Raw genomic sequence first — 13,421 nt, 5'->3', positions numbered from 1 at the left:
GGCTGTACTGTGTATAGAATTATACGAGATTTTTTGGTATTAGGTTTATTTTTTTTTGGGGGGAAAAAATTTGAGTATAGATTTTGAAAATTATGCCAGGCTAATGTTAGGAGGGCTTATTCGGTTTAGAATGCTGCGCTACGTTCTCTTTTGTATATGGGATTAAACGCGAAAGCGATAGTAGGCGGAGTTGGAGAGAGGTCGCTGCCACTCTCTCGATGTCAAGTTCATTGTTCAGTGCTCGTCCTACGTGTGCTCACGCATTCCCGTACATAGTGTAGTAGTCTTGCGTAACACCTAATACCTAGTCAAATCTCATTGTCAGAGCGACGCCGCTTTAACACTCCGGCATTCATAATCACGGTAGTCGGACTGTTTGAGCGATTGTAGTTGGTACAGTAAAAAGGTTTTTTTTTTCCTTTTGACAAGTCACACGTGGCACGTTCGATTTTCTGGATCATCGAATTCCGCGTTAATCAGATTCACGGTGGATCGACGATTTATTGAACAATTAACCCGGGAAAGATAAATTTTTTATCGAGGACGTAAAAAATGTTTTTGACTTGGGAGTAGAATTTACGTTGGTCTTCCTTTTGGGGTTATAATTAATTTTGCTTGACTTCCGTGCGCTTTGTGGGAGAAGACATGTGGAAGGGACTTTATTTTTTCATAAAAAGTGTCCAGTTGGAATAAAAAATGAGAGAAATTTCGAGCCCAGCGAGTAGCTATGTTATTCCAAACTTTTATCTCATTGGAAAGCAACATGGCAATCGTGGCTTTTACTCGCGATTTTATTCTCCATTTGTAAAGCATTGAGCCGGGGATTTATTATTACTAAAGCCGTGTCACTTGATGATCTTGCAGAACGTGCACTGAACTCTATTTTGGGATAGAGTGTCCGTTAAAAACGTTATTTAAGATTTTTCGTAAAAATTTTACTCGCACGGTAACGAGAGGTCCGAAGTTGCCTTAACGAAGCTTTGCGTTTCTTATTGCCGCGCTGAAATGACGCGTTGCCGGGGCTGAGTTTACTTCCGCCCAAGTGTCTTTACCACGGTCGAGTCTCGAGACTCGAAGACCTGGACTCGCAAGTCGGTACGAGCAGCGCCGAGCGGCAATCTTGGACGGCGAGCTGTTGGCTCTCTTTCTTAGTTTGATTGAAACGACTGTTTTTACAGTGTAATTACACCCGGCGCTCCGTGTCCGTCGGTTCGGTCTTCACTTCTGCAATGTCCCACGCTGGGCTATACGAGCCAGTATATCCTGCAGTACCGACCGAGTAAACATTTTGTAAAATTATGACTCACGTCCGACAGGCTCGTCTGTTAATTTTCTTTTTTAAAAAGAAACACGACATCTTTTCACTACATAGTTTACGTTTTATTTTCAACCGCTTAAAAGCGAGTCGATCGACACTTTTGAAATTACCGCGAATTAATTTCTCTCCCGTGACACAGAGGGAGGCGCTGGAGGCAGCAGGTATTCGGTTTCCGTCGCACGAAACCTTGTCTGGTAGGTTAGGAGAGCCTACGGAGGGTGAGCCATTCCTCTGGCATGCGAGCTGACTCAAATGCTGCTGGGCCCCGGGTTCGTGACCGGCTCGCATAAGTATCCCCTAATACCAACCCACTCGTACACGAGGATTTAACACGAGCACCAGAGGACGCCTGGATAATTTTAGTTTTCAACTTTATTTCGTTGGATTACTCGCGGAGTCCGTAAGTTTATCTATTTTTTTCTTCGTCTTGTTTTGTCTACTGATTTTCAACCACTACGAGAGAGGTTACGTTCGACTCGCTGTAGTAGGACTAGGCGTATGCATAGGTACTTTGACAGTTATATATTTATACGTAGGTTAGGTTCACGGCAAATGTACTCTCGGATAATTGTGTGAGTTATATATATATTTTTTAATATTTTCTTTCTTTGCTTTAGTTACTTTTATCTTTTTAATTCAATCGACGCAATGTGAAAAACTTTTTAAATTACTGTCTAGTCTTACTTGATGAACGGAGTGCAGTGGTACCCTGGTACCGATGAGAGTTTAGTCAGTACCGTGTTTCTACTGCACTTTAAATTTCCATTCGCGTTGATGAAAGTTAACGTCTGGCTGAATCGCGGTTGAAATTAGACGTGTGTAATTGGAAAAAAAGTAAATTCACCGTGAACAGTCTATTTGACACAGCCGGCTCGGTTCGAAGGAATTTGCAATTTTGTATATAGAGTGGCTGCTATTTGTCAACGAGACTGACCCAGTTCAATGTAAGGAATTTCTCATCGGCCATATCCCGTTCGTCATAATTAAATTATTTGCACGTGGGGCATACCCACTCGGACAGACCTTAGCGACGGCCACTAAGGTACAATAGCGTGCTCGTTATACCGTCGTTGCGACACGAGCAATGGACATTCGTCGTCATTCCTGACACATTCCTCTTTGTCCCTTAGTTTGTCACGTTGCTATCATATTCTCTCTCTCTCTCTCTCTCTCTTTAACTATCTATCTACCTCAGCAAAATTTCTCTACGAACACATCCCCGTGCCCTACCCTTATTCTCGTCATCGCGCACTCCCTCGAGAGTTCATTAGGGTGACCGGCGCGCCCTCGGGTGCCGCACCCCTTATATCTTCCTTTCTTCCTCCCTTCCTTCCTTCCATCCTTCTCGCCTCCTCTCTTTCTCTCTCTCTCTCTCTCTCTCTCTCTCTCTCTCTCTCTCTCATATCATAGCTACACGAACTGTGATTAACTCCTGGACAAAGCCAACGCATTTCTACGCGTCATTCAATAACGATTTGCCTATCGGCTACCTGACACGCGTTTATCCTTTACTTTCCCATTAACAGTTTCCCTTTTCATTACATTATACCTATACGGCCAATAAGCAGGTCGTACAAGTTTTATAAAAGCTTTCTACGTGTTATCGCATTATACCCGATGATACGTTTGTAGCCGACCACGCCTGTCTTTCTGCAAAACCGCTTGGGGATAAGTCGTGATACGTTGTCACGTCGAGGGATGCTTTTCAATTTTTCCTCTTATCCATTTACGGGAGTCTATGCGAAGGACGCTAATGGAGTCGACCAGACTACGGTGGCCTGTAATCCATCTGGCGGCCGAGTCCGTAACTAATTTCAATACGAGACGAAAATTCATTTGAAGCTTTTGCGTTGTGACGCGCATGACAGACGCGTTGAATTGCTTTCGGTATCTTCGCGTTATCTACAGGCGCCGATTATATTTCTCGGAATCTATGATCGCTCGTGGCTATTTCTTAACTCGACAAAATTTTTATGATATCCGGCGACAAGTGACACCCGGTTCTTGGTATCGTTAGCAATGAAATCGACGTGTGAATTTATTCTGAGATTGGCAAGATTTGTTTTTTTATTATATCACAATTTTCAACCGTGAATCAGTTTCGGTGCGGACGATTACGTATTTAAGATTACGCTAATCTTTGCTTCGTTGAATTCTCATGAATTTATTTTTCAATAGTTTTCATATAATGCATAATCAAACGCCTGATACAAATAATCGATTTATTACGTATACGAAACTCATTAGTAATCTTACTACTTACCATAGGAAAGTATAAGCTGCGCGGCAAATGCGATTATTTCGGAAAAACCTAGCCCTTGATTTTTGGTTCATCATTTATTTGGAAGACATTGAAACTGTGAAAATATTTGATCGTCGGACGATAACACTAGGTTTTGGTTTTGGCGACGAGGGGGGGAACTCGATGTCGATCGCGGCTACTTCAGGTGTCCTACTTGGAATTGGACATACAGTATATACATATATACGCCGGCAGGCAATATGGCCGGTTCGATCGATATCGAATACCTGTCCGAGCGAAATGCTCGCGTTCGAGACTGTCGTAACGACTCGACTTCAATTCCTCACGTGCCCTGGACCAAAAAGTATCCCGTAGGCCGAGGGCGAAGCCCCTTTCTTTAGTACGGCACTGGGTCACTGTTCCGGAGGTTCCACACGTGTGCCGGGCTATCCAGATTCCTCATCGGTCGAGCCGAAATCTTCAGCAGCGTCCACAACGAGACATTGCACTCGTTTGAATTTCACTAAACCTAAGCACACATGTACCGTACCCTGATAAAATATCTTTATCAGCAATCCGCGTGGCGATAACAGCTGAAATTTCAATCGCGTCATCTAAATATAAGGCGATCAGGAAAAATCAATAGATCTTAAATAGAAGTAGATCGTTCATAACTTTCCGGTGTGATATAGCCTTTGGGTATCGATAAGATTAATTTCTTATCAATATTTTACCTCTCGATTGACAATAATCGAGTAATCGATACCTATCGATATTTTTTTCTTCAAATCATCCCACAACAGCGTCAACGAGATTCTCGCGTCGCGACGCTCCTGCGAATCTTCACGGAACGAAGCCTCTCGCACACGATGCATTCCGAATACGAATTCGAACCGCTTTTTCGCGCTCGATCATCCGCGGAAAGCTAATTTTGTTTATTAGCCAGAATCTTAAGAAGCCAACTGGATCCCCGGCCAGTTTCTTTGGCTCGGATTCGCCGAAACTTTATTTTCGGTACGCGTCATTCCGGGACCTCTAATCGCTTACCAAGAAGGTATACAGGGTACAGGGGCAACCTCGGAGTCCATCGTCGGAACGCATTCAGGATCCACCCGGTATACGTCATGGGTGCCTATTACGACACATGGAATATCGCATAGCTAACTTCATATCTATTACGTCCATTGCGACAATGATCCAGGGTGAACGTCGGCTAATGACTTTTCTCTCTCTCTTGATTGGCCAACCAATGTATATCCGTCTCTCTCTTGCTCCAATAAAGCAAACATAGAATCCATCGTGTCTCTCACTCGCGCCTGTGCAATATTCTGGGACAAAGCACAGCCATGCCTTATCCGGCCATTACTATATATATATATATATACATACATACACATAGTAGGATTCGAATCATCTAATTAACCTAAGCCAAGGATCAGCACATACAAAGTACAATCAGATGATAGACATACGTACACCTCATCCTCCCACATACTCCTTGATACTTTTTAACGACCACTGTGCGCCCCCTTGCACCTCTCGATCCCCTCCCATCGATAAATTGACATTCCCTAATTTACTCGGCTCGAAGTCTACCGACCTGGCAACATACCCAGGTAGCTCGTATGACCTCGTATATATACACAGGCAGTATTGTTTAAAGTGGAATAAAAATTGATTTGCCGGTATCGCCGCCACTGCCAATCTAACCAATCTATCCCGGCGCTTTCCCCTTCAGGACGCGACGATATTCCGGGATCCGCGCGAAGCTCGGGAACTCCAATGTTATTGAGCTGTGTCGCGGAGATAACGCAGCTGCGGCAATAATGGCGAGTTCATTGCTACCGCGACACGATCCTCGAAAGGTCACGCTCCTTTACGAGAGACAATCTTGAGCAACGACTAAAAGCGTCGCTGATCCCCTCGAGACATTTCCCGTAGTCCTTGATGTTTACGAGTATCTAGGTACATGCTTGTACACGTACTGTACACAGCACGGCGTATAGAGTCGACTCGTTAGATTCCCATAAGTATCGCGGGAATTTTCTCGGCGATATCTTTTCCTGTGGTAAGACAAAGGGACGGGGGCAGACGGGGGGAGAGCGGAAGTACCCTGGACAATGGACGACCAAGGGACTTCCACGGGCCGACCACTGACCGACGGAATGGTACGAGCCACGCGAACCTCCGAGGGATTGGGAATAACCGTCATTCTAGAAGACATTATTAAAGGAAGATTACTGACTTTATAGACAGGACGATGTATACTTTATACGTCAGGGTGTATATATATATATATATATATATATATATATAGATGTGTATACAGGGCGAGCGAGAGGCAATAAGAAATGCAGTTAGACAGGAATTCCTTCCGATTACGGTGACTTCGTCTTCGTCTTTTCCATCAGATCTTTTCACCGCGATACTGCGAGACTGGTGACCTTTGAAATTGGTAATTGTAACGATCCACGTGTAAGGAACGACTCGGGCTAATTGATATAACCCGAAGGATAATTAAAAGTCGTGGCTCAACGTTACCCGGACGATCGAGAACGACATTCGTCGTTATACTCGAGGATCTTCCGCTGTGCTTATCGTTAACTCGATGTCGGATACTTTGCTACCGGACTGTTGAATAGCCGGCCAGGGCCGTGCCTATCGAAGGCGCTTTCTCTCGCAGCGGTTCAATACGGAAGATAACACGTGCCCGATAGGCCGTGAGGTATTAAGACACGAATACGAAGGGTCTTGAACAATATCGAGCGGTAGATATATTAGCGATAGGGGTAAGAGTACATTGTGTGTGTATAGTGGGTATGAAAAAAAAGAAAAAAAAAAAAGAAAAAAAAATATTAGAAAACGTGAAAATTATTATGTCACCGGGTAACGTGAATTTTATGCGAATTACATATCGGACTGATATGTCTTTATATGGTGTTGGAATACTACGTGTATGTACGTATGTATCGTAATATTTTTCTTATTGGCATAAATTCTTGGAACAACTCGAGCGACAGGCCTGGTCCGACAAATTGCTCGAGCGTATTCGCCGAGCGTATTCGCCTTGGCTAGTTGGAGAGAGAAGCTAGGCGGATCGAGATCGTTCGTAGAAAGAGAGAGATTGATGCTTACGTACGTCGAGCCGTGCAGTTGGCATATTGCACGTATACGCATATCTCTGTGTGTTTTTATATGTACAGGTACAGGTAAGCAGCGGCAGCAAAGGCCGAGCGCGATTATCGGACTAGAAAATTTAATGAAATAAGTAAAGTTCGTTCACGCGTCGTTGAGTCTCCCAGTGTAGCACAACAGTGTGATTAGGTAACTGAAACCTTAGCGATATTGCCGACCGCACGGGAGAGAGACGCAGTCACGTAACAGAAAACGCGCCTGCTCCAGATTCGCGTCTCTCTAACCCACTTCGTCGGTACTTACGCCGGCCGTTGCGATTCTACTTGGTGTCTGGTCACTGCGATCATTAATTTCCTTACCGGAGCTTCGCGTGCGCATGCGCACAATGCAACGCGGCTTGTATGCCCGTGCATTGTACAGTGGGGTGGTGATTTGAATTTTCCCGCTTTTTTTTTTTTTTGTTTTGGGCGGAAATTTTTTTTACCTTCTCTGTTTTTTCTTCGTATCTTGCTCGTTTACGAAACTAGACTTTTTTTTTTTTCATGTCGACGGAGATGGTTGAAGCTCGCTCGATAACCGTGACTGACTTCGTTGTGCCAATCGCGAGACATTCACACCGCAAAAATGCCACTAACCTCTTGGCGGACCTTGACGAGGCTCTTAATAACAATTTCGCCGACGAAATCGATAAGAGTATCGAGTTAATGAGCTTCCATTTCGCGCGGCGCTGAGTTACCGACGACCGGCCATCCTGCCTCGTGTTTAACGGCTGTCACGTTTACTAACTTCTCTTGCAGTCCTTTCTCGAGCTATCTCGTATTTTTAGTTTTGATATTTTTTTTAGTTTTTTTTTTTTTATCATTTATTTCCGATTTCATAATAAAGCATCCTCGCGATTTATTCTTATACCGACGAGATGGGAATAAAGTTAAACATTTTTTTTTTTTTTTTTTTTTTTTTTTTTTTTTCCGTTGGTAATTCTGATCCCTTTTGTTTCTCTTTTTTCTTTCGTCGTTCGCATCAACTCGATCTTGGATTGTATTTCAGTTGGAGCCACGGCCGAGACGGACTCCCTGTCACTCACGTTGCGGGAAGCAGCGACGTTACTCGGTAAGTTCCTTACAGTCGTCTTAAGTTTTTTGTCTCCTATCGTGCGCACCTAGGCTGGGACACGAATATATAGGAAATTTGAAAATGTCGGCAGTTGTCAATTAAATGAATTTTTTTTTCCGAGATTCATCTAAATTCTTCCCTATTGTCACGACTGATTTCGATGTTGGGTGCGTTTGGAATATTGACACAAATGTATATATATATATATATATATATATACATTTCCAGCACTTTGGTAAACAGCGCGTGGTCAGCGTTTGGCATAACGAAGCGAAGATACGCGAACGGGTATTTAGAAAGCTTGAAATTGGATTGACGAGGGTCGATTGAACGAGACGCTTCGGATGATCGGTAACGTCTTTTACTTTCGTTTCTAAATTTACGTAAACTTTCTCCGTGCAATTAATGGCAATTTTTTTTTGACCCAATTACTTCCGTCAATCCTTTCTTTTATTCTTAACAGTCATCGGTCTCCTGGTACTTACCGATACCATTCTTCTCGCTTACGATCGCTTACGATCTCCCGGATTTCTCGATCTCTCGGGATCGTTATCTTATTATCGACTGTTTTCGGATTTCACGACTCTCGATCTAACTTTTCTAAAATCAATATATTCCAATCGCTTTGCCAATGTTTGACGTTCGCTGACGCGAGTCTCGGCCCAGCTCACTCGATTCCGTCGAGGTTAGGTTAGATTCTTCGAGGGCGAAGCAACCCCACGTGGTATCTTTGACGATGGCTCCGCCATTGGATCGCCTAGGCGAAACTGTATTATTGCTCATTGTTGAACAGTTAACGGTACCCAGGAAGAGTTCGTACGTGTCTCCAAGGTATATATATATATATATATATATATATATACATTTGTGTCAATATTCCAAACGCACCCAACATCGAAATCAGTCGTGACAATAGGGAAGAATTTAGATGAATCTCGGAAAAAAAAACCCAGGAAGAGTTCGTACGTGTCTCCAATATATATATATATATATATATATATATATACGTTGAATAATAATAAATATACATAAAGGTTCGAATGGACTTTATAAACGAAGAATAAAATTGAATACCACGGGGCCTTACGGTATCGCAAAGTCCGCGTGAACACGTTTTCTCATTCTCCCCTTTATCTCACGTGTTGCGTGTCGTCTCCTTTTTTTCCCCCTCTTTTCTTTCGCCTCTCCCCTCCCCCTCCCCCCTCACGATTTGCCCCCCTCGAGATCCTCCCCCATCCTACGGATCGGTTCGTTCATCCCGAATCCTGGCGAACGTTTCTTTTCTCTCGCAGGATACGTGCACGGGAGGGCGTTGCCGCGGGATGGCAAATACGTGACGCATTGTCAGCCTGATGGAATCTAAATGAAGCATATGCACGTCGAAGGGGACGAAGCAGCAGAAGAAGAAGAGAAACCTGATGGGAGTTAGGGAATAGACGCGAGACGTTTCCAAGGTACCGGCAAGTCCCGTCCGATCGTTTTCCAATTTCGAGGGGCCTTCTAATTGGCCGAGAACGGGGACCACGCGGGTTCCCATTAGCCTGGACGGCGGGGATCGATTCTCGTCCGATCGATCGATCAGAGCTCCCGATCGATCGAGAAGGCGACAGCCAGCGGGGCCTTGCGCCGATTCGTAGAATGTGAAAAACCCGATGGCTTCGGACTAGTCGTGCGCGTTTTACTCCTTTTGTGTATATATATATATTTTTTTTTCATTCTATCTTCTTTCTCTTCTTTTCCTCGTCTCTCCTTCTTCTCCATCGCTCCGTCGTAATTTCATCAATCTTTGGATTCTTCTCATTTCTTCTATACTCCGTCCGAGAACTCCGTCTTTACTTTCGTCCTTAATTTTCCTACCGATTTACACGCGTCTCTTCGTGACGGCGCTATCGCGTTCGACGAACTGTTCCGGCCGACTGTACCACCTCGGGGCAGCATCGGCCATGCATCGACGATGAGAATATGACCCCGGCGTACTCGGCGAGTAAACTATAAGCGTTGCAGCAGTACAGTGGTGGGAGTACCGCAAGGGTCAATCCACGGTCCACCATTATATTCCTCCGACCGAGGCACCACTCTTGGGACCCGGGTTCACGGGACGCCTCGGACGCCACCGCCGATGTTCGCCCGTATAACGCGACGACCTCTGGGAGGATTCTGAGGATCCCGCAGGTGCATCGCAGGGACGCCGGAGCAAGAGGAAAAATATGAACGAGCAGCAACGATCCGTGCGAATAAATGGAAAAATCGCGTGATCGAGGGTGAAAAGAAAAATGAAAAATTTTTTGGCGTCGTACAAAATCAACGTTTTTTTTAAAAAGAGTATCGAACGAGTGATGAAAAATTTTGGAAAAAAATTTTGATGATTTTAAAAAAAATTTTTTCTCTTCGACTCGTTATACCGTTGGTGTCATATTCCTTCTCTTTACCCATTTCGTCCTCCCGGGTCAACCGCGAGAGGTCACGTCGCACGCATGACGCAATCTCTCGGTTCTTCACGACTCTTCCATTTAATTTCTACGGGTCTTTAGTTTTTCCATAGTTTCCCACGAGGACACGGTCCACGACCGGCTCCTTCGAAGGAGTGCCAGTGTGAGCCGTCTAAGCGAGGGAGACACGTGGACCGGGTACTGGAGGCTGTGCGGGGCAGCGGGAGGCTGCTCATCTCCCGTAAGGTCCACGCGCGCCAGGATTTCCACGGAATCCCGCGGTACTCGGGGCATCCCGATGCGACAGGAAATACCGTCGATTTGCGATTTATCTAAATTCTTAATGGCCGTCGCGCAATGATCTACGCGTACGTTCCGCAAATACGTGGATTACCTACGTAGGTAGGGTTAGGTCGGGTTAGGTAGGCAAAGCTATTCCTCGCGTTTCAGGGAACGTTGTGCCAGGATCTCGCGACTTTACTAGCTTTTCCCGCGCGCGCGCGCGCGCGCGCTCGCGCGTCCGCGTGTGCATCCATTGAAACTCGCGTTGAGTCTTCCGGGTAGAGAAGTGCCGTTGAACCCTGACGATAATATTTCCACCGAGTCCCCGATGAATTTCCTTGGTCATTTCATTCACGACCCATTTCGCATTGTGTTAGGTAAGTCCGTCGGATCGATCGACGTAACTCGTTCGTACGCGAAAGAGCAAATCGCTCTCGGTCGGTAAATTCCCATGATAACTTTCTCCACCGACTGTTCGTTCTCTCCCTCGTTTTCGAGAGTCCAATAAATATTGCGGTTCCGTCACTTCCGCTTCTACGATCCTCTCGCGTGTGTCTCTCTCTTTTGCTAAATTCACGGCGCATCGAGCCGCCGGCTTCTGGACACGTGACACCACGATCCCCCGACTGACTGTCGGGACCCGTTCGGGCCGCGTCAATGTTTCGTCACAGAGCGGACACGTGCAGGTATCAGGTATGCCGAATAACGGACGTGCTAGCCCGCGGCTTCCATCTACTTACACTGCGCCAGCCCGCCGATACCTCGATCCACATATTGATCTATTTATCGACGGACGTTAAGTTGGTACCGCGAAAAAAACATTTTCTTTTTTTTACCATCAAAATTTACACAACCCGGTATACCAACCACCCTGACCAGGTAGTTTGGATCCGAGTCGTTGTACTGTATCAAGCAGTGCTCTGTTCTTGGATCTTGTTATTATTATCGATCGTATAATCCCATTGGATTCTTTTTTTCTTTTTATCGATCGTTATGCTGGATCGATCTTGGTACCTTGTTGGCTGAGACAAAAAGAAAAGACAAAAGTTGGCCCACGAGCGTCTCGCTGGACTCGCCATGGAAAATGGATCCGTTGTTGAGGCGTAGCCGAGGTTAGGCAGTGAACGCATGGTCGACGGGACGGACGGTTGTATCGTCAACACCATCCTGGGGAATCCTGAGTTCGGAATGTCGTAATCGGCACCGTTCGCCTGTAAATAAAGAAGATCCCATTGTGATCTGGCAGGTCTTCGACCCATTGTGCCGCAGATTACATAGAATCTATCGTGTATTATACCGGGCGACTGAATAGACGGATAAATAGGTACCGTATAAGAATGGCAGGGCACCGGGTAGAGCCTGGGACTGCTAAAGAGTACACTGGCGACCGGAGAACAATGGGGGCCTTCACTATAATCGGAAGTAAAGTCTTGTTAGTGTGGTGCGTAACTGTACATAGCGAACGGCTAATTTCGCTTTATTCCCATTATGTATCGAAGGATTAAAATTTCATACACGTTCCGTGTCCACCCGGTTTTATGTCCTGTGACTTCGATACCCATAAGTCGGCTCGGGTTTGGCCATCGACTTCCGTACTCCATTCGACAGTGGCCACGGCAACGGAAAGCTCCTACGGGATGTAAGTTTTTCATGATTTTGCCTGTATACATTTATTTTTTATTTTCTTAATATTGCCTTTCATTTCGATGCTTCGCGATATCGCGAAACGGGTTCCCCTAATTGTTCTTCGTGTCGTTAACCGGTCGAGTCGCCAAATCGTAAACGAACGTTAATACCGTTACCGAGGTCGTACAAGGCGCCGGGATCGAAATTGAATCGAATATCAACCGGTGTTTCGCAATATTCGAGCGCGTCGTTGACCCGGGGGTTCCTTTGTAAAGCAACAGTTACGTCCCTGGAAATTTGTACTATGTCCGAAAAATCTTGACGGACGATCTTTCGCGCTGACCTGCTTGACTATTTTCTTACGGTACGATAATTGGGTGGAAGTTTTTTTTTTTTTTTATTGCAACCGACCGTCGGATCGGAGGTTGCGGTATTACTGCGAATCACGTGGGACGGCACGTCATCGTTAATAAAACTCGAAGCGTAACCGCGAATATTTTGCGTGCCGATGCTATACTCGCGAATATCCGTACAATTTGCCAAATGGATTCTACCGACACGACCAACTCCGGTCCCATTTCCATGTTTTAATTTGTTTAACGGATTTTCAGTGTCCCTGACAATTTTTACCTGTCTCTCTCGGCACTTTACTCCAATCCCACAGCACTTTTCACCTTTCCATATTTCGCGAGGATCACGCTATTTTTATTCATTTCGATAATAACGAACTTCACTGTTCACCGTTAGTCAAGTCTAATTTCAATATGAAAGATCTCTACGAGATTTATAGCGAACAGGGTATACGTAGGCTTTTTCATATGGCAAATATCGTGGGTTGATACGGCAGTATGTAATACACTCCATCCCCCGTATCGAGTATTTATCTAAAGGGTCAATAAAAAAAAAAAAAAAATAAAAAAAAACTGATTTAACCAGGTGCATCTTGTACCCATGTGTCTTAGGTTGGGGCAGCATTGGCATTTAAATGTTAACGCTATCTAAGCGATGGTATTTGCCATCGTCTTGGAGTCCGCATAAAACTATTCCCCGTAACTCTTCCTGGCGATGCGGCTCAATTTCGAAAGTTAAATGTCAATGAGTAACCAGTAAGTTTAACAGTCGTTGCATTCTGTCTATACATTCTGACAGTATGTATATATATATATATAGGCATACTAGAGTCGCATCAATATAGACCTCTGCGTATACACTGATTACCATAGAGAGGAGTTGAGCACAAAAAAATGCATTGCCGAACGATGATCCCCCCCTCCCG

General features: G+C 45.0%; 1 protein-coding gene across 6 annotated transcripts in view; it reads left to right on the top strand.

Annotated features, from left to right (window-relative positions):
- LOC107264558 overlaps positions 1-13,421 on the top strand; it is a 74,250-nt gene that overhangs the window by 17,408 nt on the left and 43,421 nt on the right. For 2 of the 6 annotated variants that reach the window (XM_015732947.2, XM_025082353.1), the window contains exon 2: positions 7,743-7,805. The exons of 2 other annotated variants lie outside the window; for them this stretch is intronic. The gene's annotated coding sequence lies outside the window, so the exon portion shown is untranslated. Of the gene's footprint in view, positions 1-1,525; positions 1,719-7,742; positions 7,806-9,100; positions 9,263-13,421 lie in introns of those variants that run through there. 2 more of the 6 variants (XM_025082354.1, XM_025082357.1) reach the window with 2 other exon arrangements.

The sequence above is a fragment of the Cephus cinctus genome, unplaced genomic scaffold (assembly GCF_000341935.2).
Source record: "Cephus cinctus unplaced genomic scaffold, Ccin1 Ccin1_scaffold0013, whole genome shotgun sequence".
NCBI classification, from domain to species: domain Eukaryota; kingdom Metazoa; phylum Arthropoda; class Insecta; order Hymenoptera; family Cephidae; genus Cephus; species Cephus cinctus.
Note: the sequence above shows the minus strand (reverse complement) of the source record. Positions and strands in the feature narration are given on the sequence as shown.